This window comes from Molothrus aeneus, chromosome 3, assembly GCF_037042795.1.
Source record: "Molothrus aeneus isolate 106 chromosome 3, BPBGC_Maene_1.0, whole genome shotgun sequence".
NCBI lineage: Eukaryota > Metazoa > Chordata > Aves > Passeriformes > Icteridae > Molothrus > Molothrus aeneus.
This window is the reverse complement of record NC_089648.1, coordinates 111387107-111401711: the sequence shown is the minus strand read 5'-3', so window position 1 is coordinate 111401711 and position 14605 is coordinate 111387107. Positions and strand designations below refer to the sequence as shown.

The 14605-nt window shown below is 50.5% G+C and overlaps 1 protein-coding gene across 4 annotated transcripts in view; it reads left to right on the top strand.

The window, feature by feature from the left end:
• Window positions 1-6658: 6658 nt before the first annotated feature.
• EXTL3 (exostosin like glycosyltransferase 3) overlaps window positions 6659-14605 on the top strand; it is a 150433-nt gene continuing 142486 nt past the window's right edge. For 2 of the 4 annotated variants that reach the window (XM_066547633.1, XM_066547631.1), the window contains exon 1: window positions 6659-6762. The gene's annotated coding sequence lies outside the window, so the exon portion shown is untranslated. The remainder of the gene's footprint in view (window positions 6763-14605) is intronic. The other 2 variants (XM_066547634.1, XM_066547632.1) reach the window with 1 other exon arrangement.

Sequence of the window (14605 nt, the reverse complement as noted above, 5' to 3'; positions counted from 1 at the left end):
TAAAGCCGCCGTCCCTGGAGCGTGACCGGCTGGGATCCAACGCCCTCGGCTGCCGGTCGGACTGGTTTTTATGATAACACTCCAGACACCTTGGATTGATATTCAGGCTCCAGTTTCAGTGCCTGCACCCGTGTGCCACCTCTGCCCTGCACCCACGTCCTGCTGCTGGTACCCCACTGCATCTCCTGCTCCCCCTTCATCCCACAGGGACATCCCAGGTGGGGAAAGCTGCTTTCTCCTCACCCATCTCCTTGAGTTTGGGTTTTATGAGATTCCCCCTTCCCCTTTGCTTCCTGCCCCCATTTACTGCCTCCACACACCCCCCTGCAGCATTTCAAAGCCTCTCCATCCCAGGAGCTGGCTTAAAATATTTCCAGGGTCTCCCAGGAGAGTGCTGCATGAATGCTCAGCAACTTGGAGCTATCCTGATGCCTGAAATGGTGGGAAAGCTGAAGAAGGATGGATCTGCAGTGCCAAATGGTTGCCAGCCTCTTCCCAAGCTGCTGTAATGCAATACTTTAAATATAAATATATTCATAATCCTGTTTGGTGCAGACATATCCTCCACTGGGGTTCCTGCCTTTGGGAGAACGTGCGGAAAAAATCCCTTAAGGCCCTGAATTGCAACATAATCCAGCTCCAAATCCCACCTGGAATCTGCCAGAAGGGACGAGCCCCGACATTCCCCCACCGATGCCTTCAAAGCCCTCTGATCTGTAAGGCTCAGCCCCTGCCAAAAGACACAGAACATCTGTTTGGCTGCAGAAAGGGGGGTTAGGGAAAAGTTAACCTTGTTCCTCAGCTTTAATTTTTGGGAGGCAAGCAGCTCCCAAGTTGTCCTTTGCAGGGTGGGTTTGGGGCTTTCTTGGTGGTCCCCAAACTCTGAGGATGAGGTGCCCTTGTGGACGATGGCACCAATGCAGAGAGGGAGCAGAGCCATCGATGTGCTGGTTCCTGGAAGAGAATAAAATCTGGGGCTAACCAAGAGTTTGGACTTCTAGTGATGAGAGGAAACGCCCTCAAGCTGTGCCAGGGGAGATTCAGGTTGGACATCAGGAGCAATTTCCTGACAGAAAACACTGGAGGGGCTGCCAGGGAGGTGGTGGAATCCCCATGGGATCAGTCAAAACTTGGACTCGATGATCTCAGAGGTCTTTTCCTACTTAAACGATTCTGTGAAAACCAGAAACCACCTTTAGTTTTCAACTCTTTTTCTCCACTTGAAATGTTTCTCCCTAAAAGCAATCCCGAAGAACCTGCTCGTTCCACCAAAACTCCTGGCTCTTCCCTGCCTGGGTGACCCGACCTTGGCAGCAGCGCTGCTCGGGCAGGTGAAGGGTTAACCCCGGTCTTTGGGAGCCTTGAACTGCGAGCAGAGCTCCCGGATCCTGCCAGAGCTCGTTAGTCCGGGAGCGGGGAGAAGGGACAGGGCGCTAATTGGAGCGACGGCCTCCAGAGCTGTGAGAAATTAGCGGCGGCACAATGAGGAGGTGCCGGCCGTTAACAGGTGCCGCGTCACCCCCGGGCGCCCCAAAAACACTGACCCCTGTCACTCACTGCCCGTGACCCTCCCGACCTGTCCGCGGGACACTGCTCCCTCCAGCTGCTGGGGAGGGATTTCCATCCCCGAGCGGAGCAGCTGCTGCTGGGAAAGCTGTGACTGGCAGGAATGAAAATGTTTTGTTTCTCGCTGGAAGCCCGGGAGGGAGGAGCCCCGGCGGTGACAGTGGGTGTTACAGGGACATCTCCGTTCCTGCCTCGAGCAGCCGTAAATCTTAAATCGAATTCCCAATGCTGCTCCTGCCCCAGACCCTCCCGGGGCTTTGCATCAGTCAGAGAAGTCGGATCAGGGGCGGTGCAGGGGCAGAAAAAGCTGCACCGTCCCACGAGATCATGTGCCCAATAGTGACTCAAGCAGCTCCTGGCATCAGGAGAGCCCCTTCTCCTCCTCCTCCTCTGCTCCCACTGTAATCAGAGCTGCTTGCACAACAATTGTTTCCCCTGCATCCCGTTTTCCCTTTGATGAGCCATCTTTCAATGCTTTTCCTCCATCCCGGGACAGTGGGGGATTGGGGTCATTTTGAAAGAGCTCTTGGAGCAGCGGGGAGGATGTTCTGCTGTGCAGGGATGGAGGGATGCTCGTTCAGGTGAAGAATTGGTGCTTGGGATGCTCGCAGAATCCTCCAGTGGTTCGAGCTGGGAGATTTGGGAGGACGTGGGAGAAGGCACGATGTTGATGCAGGGCAGTGCCCCACATCTGCCCTTAGGGCAGTTTGGCAGGATCCGCCGCAGCTTTTCCACCCAAACCGCGGGGCACAAACCCCCGCGCTACCCTGGAAGAGGAAAATCCCCAGGGAAACGCGCGGGCTCACCCCGGCCTGTGTGAGCGTGAGCTTGGGACACTGAGCACAGCGTGGGGAGCCCACGGGGGCTCCCGCCTTGGGGCCAGGACGGCTGCGGAGATCCAGCCCAGAGAAGCGGCGTCCCCAGAGGAACAGAAGGGATTTTTAAGGCAACAGTGCCACCCTGTGCACCGCGCGAGCCCTGGGCTCCCGGTGCCACCGGCGGCACGAGTGACACGGAGGGATGGCACGCAGGGTCACAGACATGATTTATGAAAAATCTTTCCTTAGGATTTTTTCTCCTGAGAAGCTGGGAGGCCTCAGAAACAAAATGTAACCAATGGTTATCTGCTGCTGTGGAATGCAAGAGGTGGAACTGTGATTGGTCCATGTGGCTGTTTCTAATTAATGGCCAATCACAGCCCAGCTGTCTGGACTGTCTCGGTCAGTCCCAAGCCTTTGTTATCATCCCTTTTCTATTCTTAGCCAGCCTTCTGATGAAATCCTTGCTTCTATTCTTTTAGTATAGTTTTAATATAATATATAGAATAATAAATCAAGCCTTCTGAAACATGGAGTCAACATTCTCGTCTCTTCCCTCATCCTGGGACCCCTGCGAACACCAGCACACACGCAGGAAGGTGGGGGTGGTGGCACTGGGGACCGGCACTCGGGGTGGGGATACATCCATGGATACGGCAGGGAAAGGGTGGCATTCCCGTGCGAGTCACTCGATCCCACTGCAGCTGGGATCCTGCAGAGGCCAGAAATTCCCCTACAAATGTGGTTTGTAGGGACACTGTGAGAGAGCTGGAGAATCATGGAACGTGCAGAAATCACATCAAACTCGGCGCTTCCTGGAGCTTTGTACTCGTTTATGCTTTTCCCAACTTTTCTGGTGCCCTGCAGTGCCTGGGCCGCAGGGTCCCCTCCTCTGCTCCATGTCCTGCCCTGGGGGGAGATGTGGGGGACAGCCACGGCCGTGTGACCCTGCAGGAGGAGTCCCGGGTCCTTTCCTCTGAGCCCCGGGCCGGACCAGCACCACCCGGGAGAAACCCCCCGTGGGCATCTGGGACAATTTAATTGTCACAAACTGGCCTCTAGGAGGGCTGGGGGAAAGCAATTCTTTTGTGCATGGGTGGCTGGTGTCTCCCACCACCCCAGAGATCAGAAAGAGCCCTGTGGGTGTCACCAGGGACACGAGGGAGCCTCCAGGTGCAGCTCCTGTGAAACGAGCACCAGGAGGAGGGAGCAGAGCCCTGTCCCTGGTTTCAGCTCCCCAGGATTTCAATCCCCCATCATGGCCCAGCTCCCTCCATGGCCACATACCCCAGACTGTTTCAGGTGTAAAATGGGGACAAGAAGCTTTTGGGACATTTTTAGAGTCAGGTTTTGCTATTTTGGTTCCTTCCCAAGGAAGGGACACAACTAAGGGCTCAAGTACAAATCCACACACCCTTTATGGGCCCACTAAGACTGTTAGGAAGGCATCTCCCCATCCTATAGGGTCCATATGGGATCTTCAGGCTGGAGGAGGGATTTGTTGGACAGGGGAAGGGAAGGGAAATGGGAAATGAAAGGAAATGGGAAATGAAAGGAAATTTCAAGGAAAGGAAATTTCAAGGAAAGGAAATTTCAAGGAAAGGAAAGGAAATTTCAAGGAAAGGAAAGGAAAGGAAATTTCAAGGAAAGGAAATTTCAAGGAAAGGAAAGGAAATTTCAAGGAAAGGAAATTTCAAGGAAATGGAAAGGAAAGGAAAGGAAAGGAAAGGAAAGGAAAGGAAAGGAAAGGAAAGGAAAGGAAAGGAAAGGAAAGGGTCCCTTAGTCATGCAAATAAATAATGGAGGAGCAGCAGGGCATTTTGGGGAGAGAGTGTTGCAGGGAAACTCCAGTGAGTTACAGATGCAGCCACTTCCCTCTCTTGGATTCCAAAGGCTAAACTTTAGGGAATAACAGACATAAACCTCTTAGCTGGTGTGCTGGCAGTGCCCATCCCTGATGAGCTGATGAAAATCGAGTGGAAAAGATGAAATTTTCCCCCCAAAAGGTACCCCAGGAGCTGCAGGTGATGGAGAGGAGATGCTCCTTGCTGGCTTTGCTCTTCCCTGTCCGTCTGACCAGACCTGGTTGTTCCATAGAAATGTTTCCAGCCTTTGTAATCTCCACAAATTCCATCACTGTGCTCCACTGGATGATCTGTGCCCGAGCTGCCACCTGGAGCTGGAGGAAATGGTGCCAGGAAAACCAGTTAGAGGCAAAATGTCTCATAAAGGAGCCCCTATCCCCATCCTTGGTCACTCCTCGGGGACATTCACTATGTTCTGCTTTATTTAAGCTGTTCAGAACAGTCATTGCTGCTTTGGACATGAGACTTGACAAACACACCAGGAAAACACAGGATTTCCTGGGATTTGAGGAATACTTGCAGCCCACCCCAGAATTTGGCAAAATGTTGATTGGGACAGGGCCCCTGATGTCCACAGAGTCACATCCCTGCCCATGGGAAGAAACAGGAGCCTGTAGAAAGACATCACAGGAATAGAGGCTGCAGAATGGGGAATTGGGTTGAAAAAGAAGCTTTTAGAGTCAGAACGAGCTACTGGCAGGGTCTGAAATGTCACTTCACATCTGCAGCAGACACAAGGTGGCATCAGAAAGCCAAGTTCTTCCTGTGAGGCTTCTCTTGCCATGGAAAAGGAGAGAGATGAGTTCCAGGTGTGCACACACCTGATTGCTGTGCCTCAGAGTCCTTCAGCAATTCCCCTCTCCTGTCACAGGTGGATCTTTCCCAGGTCTTGTCCGTGACCTGCAGTTGCTTCTCCTGTCAGAAAACAATGCCAGGAATTACATTAGTGGATCTTGATGCAAACTGGGAATGTGGATCAAGGCTTGTGAGGTCTCACTTTCAGAGTGGTATTTGAGCTTTAATCCCATTTTTGGGTGATCCCACCATGTAGGATCATCATCCCACTGGGATCACTTTTCCCCAGGGTTTTGCTGGGTTATTGGTTGGCCTCTGAGCAGGATCCCAGTGCTGGGCTCAGCAGAGAAGTGCTGACCCAGGGAGGTCAAGCCACAAAGTCTCGTTAATATTTAGGTGATTCTGCCACAGAGCTGCATTAATTATCCACCCAAGATGAATTAATTACCCACCTGAGATGCATTAATTACCTTTCCAAGCAGCCTGGGCACAGAGGAGAGGAGATGCCTGTGGGGAAAAGCAGAAAGAGTCAGGAGTGGGGCTGTGACCGAGAGTCCCCAAACCCATCCTGTCCCCACATCCTCCTGCAACACCCACGGGTACATCCAGTCCATCAATCCACACATTTCCAATCTATACATTTCCAATCCATCAATCTATACATTTCCAGTCCATCAATCCATATATTTCTATAACTACAGACCATTCTATCTGTGTGTCTAACAAGTTCTCACAAGGGGAATACTCTGAACCTCACACCTCCAGCCATGAGTTTCACCCCAAGAGCTGATGTGCCCCAACATCTGCCCCTTCCTCTCCAAACCAGGGCTTCCCATTTATTTTCCAGAGGTGTTCTAGGTTCTGCCCGGAAATGGGCACAGAGAAAAGAAGGTTCTGGAGAGATCTTAGAGCCTCTTCCAGTGCCTAAAGGGGCTCCAGGAGAGCTGGAGAGGGACTTGGGACAAGGGATGGAGGGACAGGACACAGGGAATGGCTTCCCACTGCCAGAGGGCAGGGATGAATGGGATATTGGGAAGGAATTGTTCCCTGTGAGGGTGGGAAGGCCCTGGAATAGAATTCCCAGAGGAGCTGAGGCTGCCCCTGGATCCATGGAAGTGTCCAAGGCCAGGTTGGACTGGGCTTGGAGCAACCTGGGATAGTGGAAGGGGTCCCTGGCCATGGCAGGGGTGTAGAATTATGTGATTTTTAAGGTCCCTTCTAAAGCAAAGCATTCTGGGACTCTAAGTTTGTACACAAACACAAACACATATATATATAAAAATAAATACATACATACATAAAATATATGCATACCAGATATCCATTAAAATACATACGTATATATACATACATGAATATATATGAATATTTATTCATATGTTTTATATAAATATATACATTGATAGCCATACAGCGATATACATTTATACCCTCACCCTATTAGCACCCCAAATCACCCTGCGGCTCACCCCCCGCCCCTTCCCACCCGAGGGGACCCCACACGCGGGAGGTGCCACCAGAGGGCACCGCGCCCCCATTTTTGGGCGCCGCTTCCCAGAATGCAGCGAGTGGGGCCGGGGGCTCCGCGGGCTCCGCACGCCGGGCTGCGGCCGCAGGGACAGCGCGGAGCTCCGCGGGGCAGCGCGGCCCCTCCGCCAGGTAAGCGCTGCTCCCCGGGACGCTTCGGACGGCAGGATGTTATTGAATTTCATTTTATGGTATGTTATTCTATTGGATTTATTTGCTGTTGTTTTTTTTAAATTTTTAGTTTATTGGTTTAGCTTTTATTTTAAATTTTCCCCATTTATTTAAGTATTTTATGTCTTTATTTTATTCTACTTTATCATCACTCCTCGCCCCAGAGGAGGGGAGCCCCGGACCCAGCCGGGGAGCAGCACCAGCCCCTCCCGGGATGGGTCCTTCTTGGAGGGAATCCATCCTTCTCCTCCTTTCCCTTCCCTATCCCGGGATGGAGATGTCCCGGGGGCTGAGCACGTCCCTGGGACTGGGGGTGTTTGGGAACTGGGTTTTTTTCCAGTGGGATGAACCCTGGCAGCTGCCTTCTTGGAGGGGGGAGCGGGCTTTTATCCAGGTCCCCAAAGTTGGGGCAAACTCGTGCCGGTGGCCCTGGGGTGGCTCTTCTCCCGCTGCGCCGGGATGGTGCAACATAAATTAGGTTTAATGTGACGGCTGCGATGAACCAGCGGGCGGGGGCTGCTCTGCCCCCGGTGAAAGTTGCGTTCGAGTTTGGCAATTTGGGCCATGGGGAATATTGGAGGCTTTGGAAGGGCTTCTGTGGAACAAGGAGAAATCCCTGCAGGGAGGGGAGCCGGGAATGGTCAGAGGGGAGGCGAGCGATGCCCGGGAGCAGAGGAATGGTTTTGGCTGCCCTTAAAGAGGAATCTCGGCAGCGCCGGGGTCGCGGTGCCTTCGTGGTTCAGCTTCGGCCGCGTTAACTCCGTGTCTGGGATGAGAACCGGAGCAGAGCAAAAGGACTTGGAGAAGTCAGGATGCTCTGGTCCCGGTTCCTTGGATCTCGGGGTGCTCGGGACTCGCCATCTCTCTGGAGTTGTGTTTTGAGTTGGTTAAAAACCTGGTTTGCACGAAAGCTCCCAGACAGAGCAGCATGAAAGAAATTTTTCCTGAGCCAGCGAGGGAAGTTGGACCTGAGCTAAAGCAAATAAACTTGAATTTCATCATGCTGGGGCTGGGTTTCTTTGTGTTCCGCTCTGCTCTGGGCAGTCCGGACTTCCCACAGCCCCCTCCAACCTTCACCTTCAAATGTGCCTCAGTGGCCGAGCAAAGAAACTTCTGCTCTTCCGTGCAAACCCCGCTCCCCGCGGAGGCTGCTCTGTCCTCTGCCTCCCTCGGGCTTTTCTCCGTGTGTTTTTCGCCTGGGTTGCTGCAGGAAGGGGCTTTGCAGGGTTTCTGCTCCAGGCTGAGATGCCGCAGACGTGGAAAGTGTGAGCATGGCTGACCTGGCAGGGCTGTGCGTCAGCCGGAGCCCTGCGCTCTGCTCCGCCCGGGGATGCGCCGGCTCCGCGGGCAGCGCTGCTCAGCTCGGGAGGAAAAGGTGCTGAAAAGGAGGGAAAATGGGTAATTTTATCCCTACTAAAAGCAGAAGGTGCTGAGGTGTTTCTCTGCCCGTCCCCATTGCTGCAGACCTGGCGAGGTCTGGGCGCTGGAGCCCAGCTGTGTCCCAGTGATCCTGGGAATGTGGCTGCCCAAAGCAGGAGCTGAGGGGATTTCAGGGATGGAGGTGCTGGAACACATCATTGATAGGAGATTATAAGTGGATAATTTTATCCCTGCTAAAAGCAGAAGGTGCTGAGGTGTTTCTCTGCCCGTCCCCATTGCTGCAGACCTGGCCAGGTCCGGGTGCTGGAGCCCAGCTGTGTCCAAAGCTCCAAAGCAGGAGCTGAGGGGATTTCAGGGATGGAGGTGCTGGTACACATCATTGTTAGGAGATTATAAATGGGTAATTTTATCCCTGCTAAAAGCAGAAGGTGCTGAGGCGTTTCTCTGCCTGTTCCCATTGCTGCAGGTGTGGGTGCTGGAGCCCAGCTGTGTCCCTGTGATCCTGTCCAAAGCAGGAGCTGAGGGGATTTCAGGGGTGGAGGTGCTGGTACACATCATTGTTAGGAGATTATAAATGGTCCCAGAGAAACCTTGGGCAAGAGCTTTCTCCCTGCTGGGAGAGCCTGTGCAGTCCCAGCAATGCAGGATGGGCACTGTGTGTGTGCAGGAGTGAGGAGGAGATGCAGTCCAGTGCCATCAAAGATCAGAGATGGGGAAAATGGGGTATTAGCAGGGAAAAAAATAATTAAAAATCAAAATTAAATGATGTGTTGTGCCTTATGTGCTTTTTAAAATAAATAAGGGGGGATGTGAGCCTGTTGATCCCATAGCAATGGCCTGGGGGAACCTGTGGCTTCTCTGCTGCCCTGCCAGCGTAGAATTTACTGGTGAGACATAAAAGCACTGTAATTCATTAAATGCATTCCATCCTCTCACAAGAAAACAGATTAAATGTAGGTGCTGATGTCTCAAGTGCCTGTGAAATGCTGTTACATGAGGAGAGAGGGAAGATTTTGACACATTGCACAGGTTCCATCCATTAGTCATAATATTTCCACAGTGTGCCACACTCACATTTTCATATAAATGGATGCATGGGAAGCAAATTCAGAGGTGACACAAGAGAATGTGGAGAAACTCAGGTGGGCTTTTCCCCTGCAGGACCCTTTGCTGCCCAAGAGGAACCTCCATCTTCAGTCCATTTGTGGCTGCTTTCTTTTTTCTGATGCATTTTTGGCTGCTTTGTACCAGTCTTCCTGCTTTGGAAGGAGGGAGGGAGGATGGAAATATTGCAATTCCTGTTGAAGAGTTTGACATTTTGTAGCAGATAAAGCCAAATGCAGACAGTTGCTTTGGTTTGGCTCCTTTTTGCTGAGTTTAAGGGAAGGCAGGATGGGATTCAGGCTGGAGGTGGAGAAAGGAGGTGGCACATACATCCCTCATGTCACAGTGGCATCCAGCTCTGGTGTTTTTAGCAGGCATACATCTCTGGGAACAGGCTCTTGCCAACTGGTTTTGTGCCCAGAAACTTGAATCACTCATATCCAGCAAAAATATGAAGGTGAGGGAACATCTGCTCCCATATCACTGACGTCAGTTTTTGTGGCAGCTGTGATTTGGTCACTGGGGATCCCAAAAAGGATTTTGTGACTGTTGGGTGAGTTGGAACCGAAGGTTCACAACTGCTTCCTTCATTTCATCTATTTTTCTGTCTCCCTTGGGAATGAGGAAAGGGTTTCCAATCCCATATCAGCATTGGTTTTTCTTGGATCTGTAGTTGGTCTCTGGTGGGTCCTGGAAGCAGCTGCCTGGAAATGGTCAAGCAGGATTTTTATGGTTCTTGTTGCAGGACCAGGAGAGGTCCTGGTGGTCCTTCAGATGCTTGAGGTTGTCAGATCACCTGCTGACTGCTCCCAGCCAGGGATGGCTCTTTCCAGATGTGCCATTTTTTGGGTTTCTTCCCAACCATCCCCTGGATTTTCTACAACTGGGATGTCCAGTTGTAGAAGGAGATGGAGCTGCTCTCTGGGCTGTGTGTCCTTTTTGTATTCCCTTGGAAGAATCAGAGAGTTTTCTATGGAATGTGGCCCAGGGATGCTTTTTCCTTCAGAATGAGTCTGAACTTGTCCAGTTCAGCTGCAAAACCCTCAGCTGCTTGCGTGGGCCACTCTTTAAAAACAAAGGCACTCAAAAAACTATTATTTTCCCAAGAAATAGCTTTGGTGGCTGTGACTGTCACTGACTCACATTCCTGGTGGTTAAATGATGGCTTTGTTCCTATTAGTTAATAAGGCAATTATTATGATAGGAAAGTAACAGGAAATTGTTAAACTAATTAATTCAATTAATAGGAAATGTTAACGAGCATCTGCCCTTCTCTGGGGCTGCCTGTGGATGATCTCTGTATGAGCCTGTGTCCACTCCAGATATCAGAGCAGAGGCTCCACTGGGGAGCTGGGGGATCCAGTTTGGCCATGTGGCTCCACAAGGGGACCATTTGCTGGCCAGCCAAGTGGCTGGCATGGCAAGGGGAGCATCCAGCTCTCAGCAGGAGCTGGCAGCAAAGCCAGGCTGGCTTTTGACTCATCTGGCTGGGAGGTGGGAGCGTGTCCTGGTGCCAAAGGAGGAGAAAGTCCTTATTTCTGAAATAGAGCAGAAGAGGAATTGCTGTCAGCGATGCAGAGGAGCTGGAAGGAGGCAAAAAGGGTGATGAAAATCATTCATCAGCCCTTATGCATCTCCAGTGTGGCCTTAGGAACGGATCCACCTTCAGATGGTCTCAAAATAGTAAAAAATCTGATGTTCCTGGCTGCCTTGAGTGCCACTGCCCTCATCTGCTCTGATCTTGTCCCAGCCTTCCACTGAGTCCTGGCTCTGGCCTTGGTTTGCCAATCTGAGATTTCTTCCAACCAAAAATCAGAAAACTCTGAAAATTTCAAACAAAAGCCCAAGCAATTCTTTCTCTTGCAGCTTTCATTTCACAGTTCAGCTCCCTTTCTGGCTGTAATTCCTGCTGGGGCTTCTGGCTTCCTAGAGAAAGGGTAAAAAAAGAAAAAAGAAAGCAGGCATTTAATAATAGATCAAAAATGAGATTATGCAGTAAGTCAGCCCTCCCCTTCCCAAAATGCAACCAAAGACATTGCAAATCACCTTGAAAAAGGAAAGGAAAACAGTGTAGATCAAACCTGATGTTAAGTATGGATGAGGTGTTTATATTTTATTTAATGGCTGTGTGCTGTCCTAGAGCAGCCACCCTCCCCTGAATTTCTGTTTGTGATTAATTAAACAGTAGAGATGAACTGGGATGGGGCAAATTCAGTGGATCTCCAAATGGGAATGCACAGGTTGGCTGCTTGGCACAGCTGGTGGTGGTTGTAGTTGGAGGCAGCTCCCAAAAACCTGGAGGTTTGATGAGAGGCTCCTTGTCCATCCCTGATGACTCTGGACCAGTTCTGACCACGCTTGGTGGAGCAGTGGGGTCGCCAAGGGAAGGGAACCCAAGGGGCTTTGTGCCAAATGAGTGGCTGCCAGCAGAAGTGCCATGATGGAGGGAAGAGGTGATTATTAATCATGGCTAATTAGTCACCAGCCAGGCTGCCCTGGGAAGCTGGGCAAGCCCCAGCCTGGGCCAGTGCTCAGCCAAGGCTTGATGAGACACAACTCCTCTGGAAAGGAGGCTTAGCCCTGGCATTGGGCATCGAGGCTGTCAACCCCAGGCCTGTTCTTGTTTGCTGTAAATACTCTGGCTCTTCCAGGTTTGGGGTTTGGTGGGGCCATTGCCACAGGCCACGTGGGAGGGCGGGAGTTGAGATAGGCCTGTGGGGAATGTCTCCTGCTGGATCATCCCAGAGGTCTCCAGAGCCAGGGTGGATGTTGTGTATGCCAAGAGTGCAGGCTCTGGTGGGCAGGGCTGGGAGGGGCTGCAAGGGGAAGGCTCTGGCTCTTGTACAGTGGCTCCACCAGGACACCAGAGGACCTTCAGCCTGACCTCCCTGAGGTGCTGGTTGCACCCTTGATGAGTAAAATATCAAGAGGGCCACGAGGCATAGAGAGTCCTCTCTCATGTCATCCTTGTCCAACGGGGATAACCCATCCTGGGTCATGCCATGAGGATGAGCCTCCACACAAGACCACGTTGGAGGGGCTTGGAGCAACTTGGTCTAGTGAAAGGTGTCTCTGTCCATGGCAGGGGGTTGGAATGAGATGAACTTTTAAGTTCCCTTCCAACATAAGCCACTACACGTTTGTATGATTCTATAAAATGCAGCTGTAGATTTATTTTCTTGCTAAATTACCCAGTTTTAAGCACAGAAGGTGCCACAGCCCCTCTCTGGGAGAAGAAGAGGCTGAGGAGCCACATCCATCACAGCTCTGGTGGTGAAGGCAGGGCAAGAAGAGAACAGGAGCAGCAATCCCGTGCTGGGTCTGGCACATGGGGCTGTGAATGTTCACCAAGAGCACCAGAGGAGGCAGAATTGCTGGAAATCACCACTCCCATGTGTGATTAGCATCCGCTAAGGTGTTCATTTACCTTCCTTGTCACCTTCTTGGTCTCAACTTTCTACTTGCAGAGTTGGAGAAGAATCTGTTTCATCACCTGCTGGGCTGCTGCTCTTCTTGTTTATTCCCCAGAAGGAAGAAAATTAGATGTGCCAGAGATGAAACTTCTAAAAAACCCAAAACATTCAGACTTTGGAAACAACCACTTGGAGGTAGAATGAGCCTCAACTAGAAAATATTTGTCTTCCACCTTTTTCTGAGACTGGCTGGGACTAAAGTACAGGGAGAAGACGGGGCAAGGTTTACTTTCTTTTAATTTCAAATATATTCCGAAAACGGAGCAGTTGGAATTGCCTTTTTTCCTTGAAGTTGCTTTGCCAAATTTGGGTGGAGAAAACCAGCTGAAAGCCTTGCCTTGGTGGATGTGGGATAGAGGCAGGAACACATTTATTTTCTTTGTTTACCTATTTTTACCAGTGAGGCCCTAAGGCAAACAGCAAAGCCGAGGCATGCAGACAACAGGAGCACTTTTCCCTCCCAATCCCTTTTCCCAGCACCAACAAGATCAGCACTAGATATGCAATTGAGTCAGCAATGCAGATGCCATCAAATGTCTGCTTTATTCCAGAGCATGAATCAGAGCCGTGTCAGAGCCTCATATCCTGCATCTCCTGATAAGAGTGCAGTTACCTCTGAGGGAACCAAACACGGTGAAATCCCATTATCCTGCCTCTGCAGGCACCTATAACTCACTGGGAACAGCAGTGCAGATTTTAATGCAACTTCTGCTGCAGCACGTGCAGACTGCAATTCTTAAAAATTTTAATTTTTTTTTTAAATTTAAATCCCACATCCTGGAGCCAAAAATGTTGTGGGTTTATTATCTGTTTGCATTACATGGGAGCAGCATGTCTCTATGTAGATACAAATGTATATGAATATATAAATATGAGCATTTTCTGGAGCACAAGCTGTCTGTGTTAAGCCCTGTTAGACCAGTAAGAGCAGCCTGTGCCACCAGTCCAGGTGCTGGTTGCTCACTCGATGTGCTTTCCCAATATATGGTCTACTCGGAAAAAAAGTGGATTAACTTCATTTGACTCTCCAACCATGCTTTTACCTCCAAAACCATCTTAATTTCAAGGTTTTAAAATCTTTCCCTTTTGGTTTGCTGTGGGAATCACGTGAAGAAGTGAAACCCTTTACACCCAGAAGTGTTCTGCTTCTCCCCTGCAGGACTTTTCCATGCCCAGCTCTGTGACAGGCCAGCTCAGTGACAGAGTTTCTTGCTATTGTTCCATGGGGACAGCTTCTGGCTCCCTCCACAAGGGTTATGTGTGGTCACTGGCTTTTGCATCATTGCCTCTTTTCTCCTGATCCCAGGACACCAGCTGTGTTCTGTTCCTGCTGCAGTCCCCATTCTGCACCTGGCCTGAAAAGCCTCAGTGGGATGGAAGGACTCCTGCACTAGTGCAGTTTATATCCCCTAAAAATGCAGTTTATATCCCCTATAAACAGACACAACAGTGAAATTTTGCTAAAATCTGTCTGGATTGCCCCCAGGGGACATGTGGAGCTGTTTAAAAGACATTTATGCCACTGTGGTGGTGGTGGAGACAGAGAAGGATAATGTTCACCTCAGATTCCTGTTTGAGGGGCTTGTTTGTTCCTTGGGGTTTTTCTGCACCAGAGACTACAGAAGTTGAGGGGGATAAAAAGCATTTCTGTGGTTTCCCATCTGCAGATTTGAGGGAAAATGAGTTCCAATCCACCACCTTGAGTTACATCATAAATCTCACTGCAGAAATACGGAGCCTAGACATTAATAATTAGGAGCTTGCACAATAAAGGACTGGAATATTTCACAAATGACACATCATCTTTCGATCCAGCTGATGCTGTGCAGAGATCTGTGTGAAAGTTCTGAGCAGCCAAGGTGCAGAAGTTTTTGCTCCCATTTTTGCCTCTTGAAGAAGAAGAAGA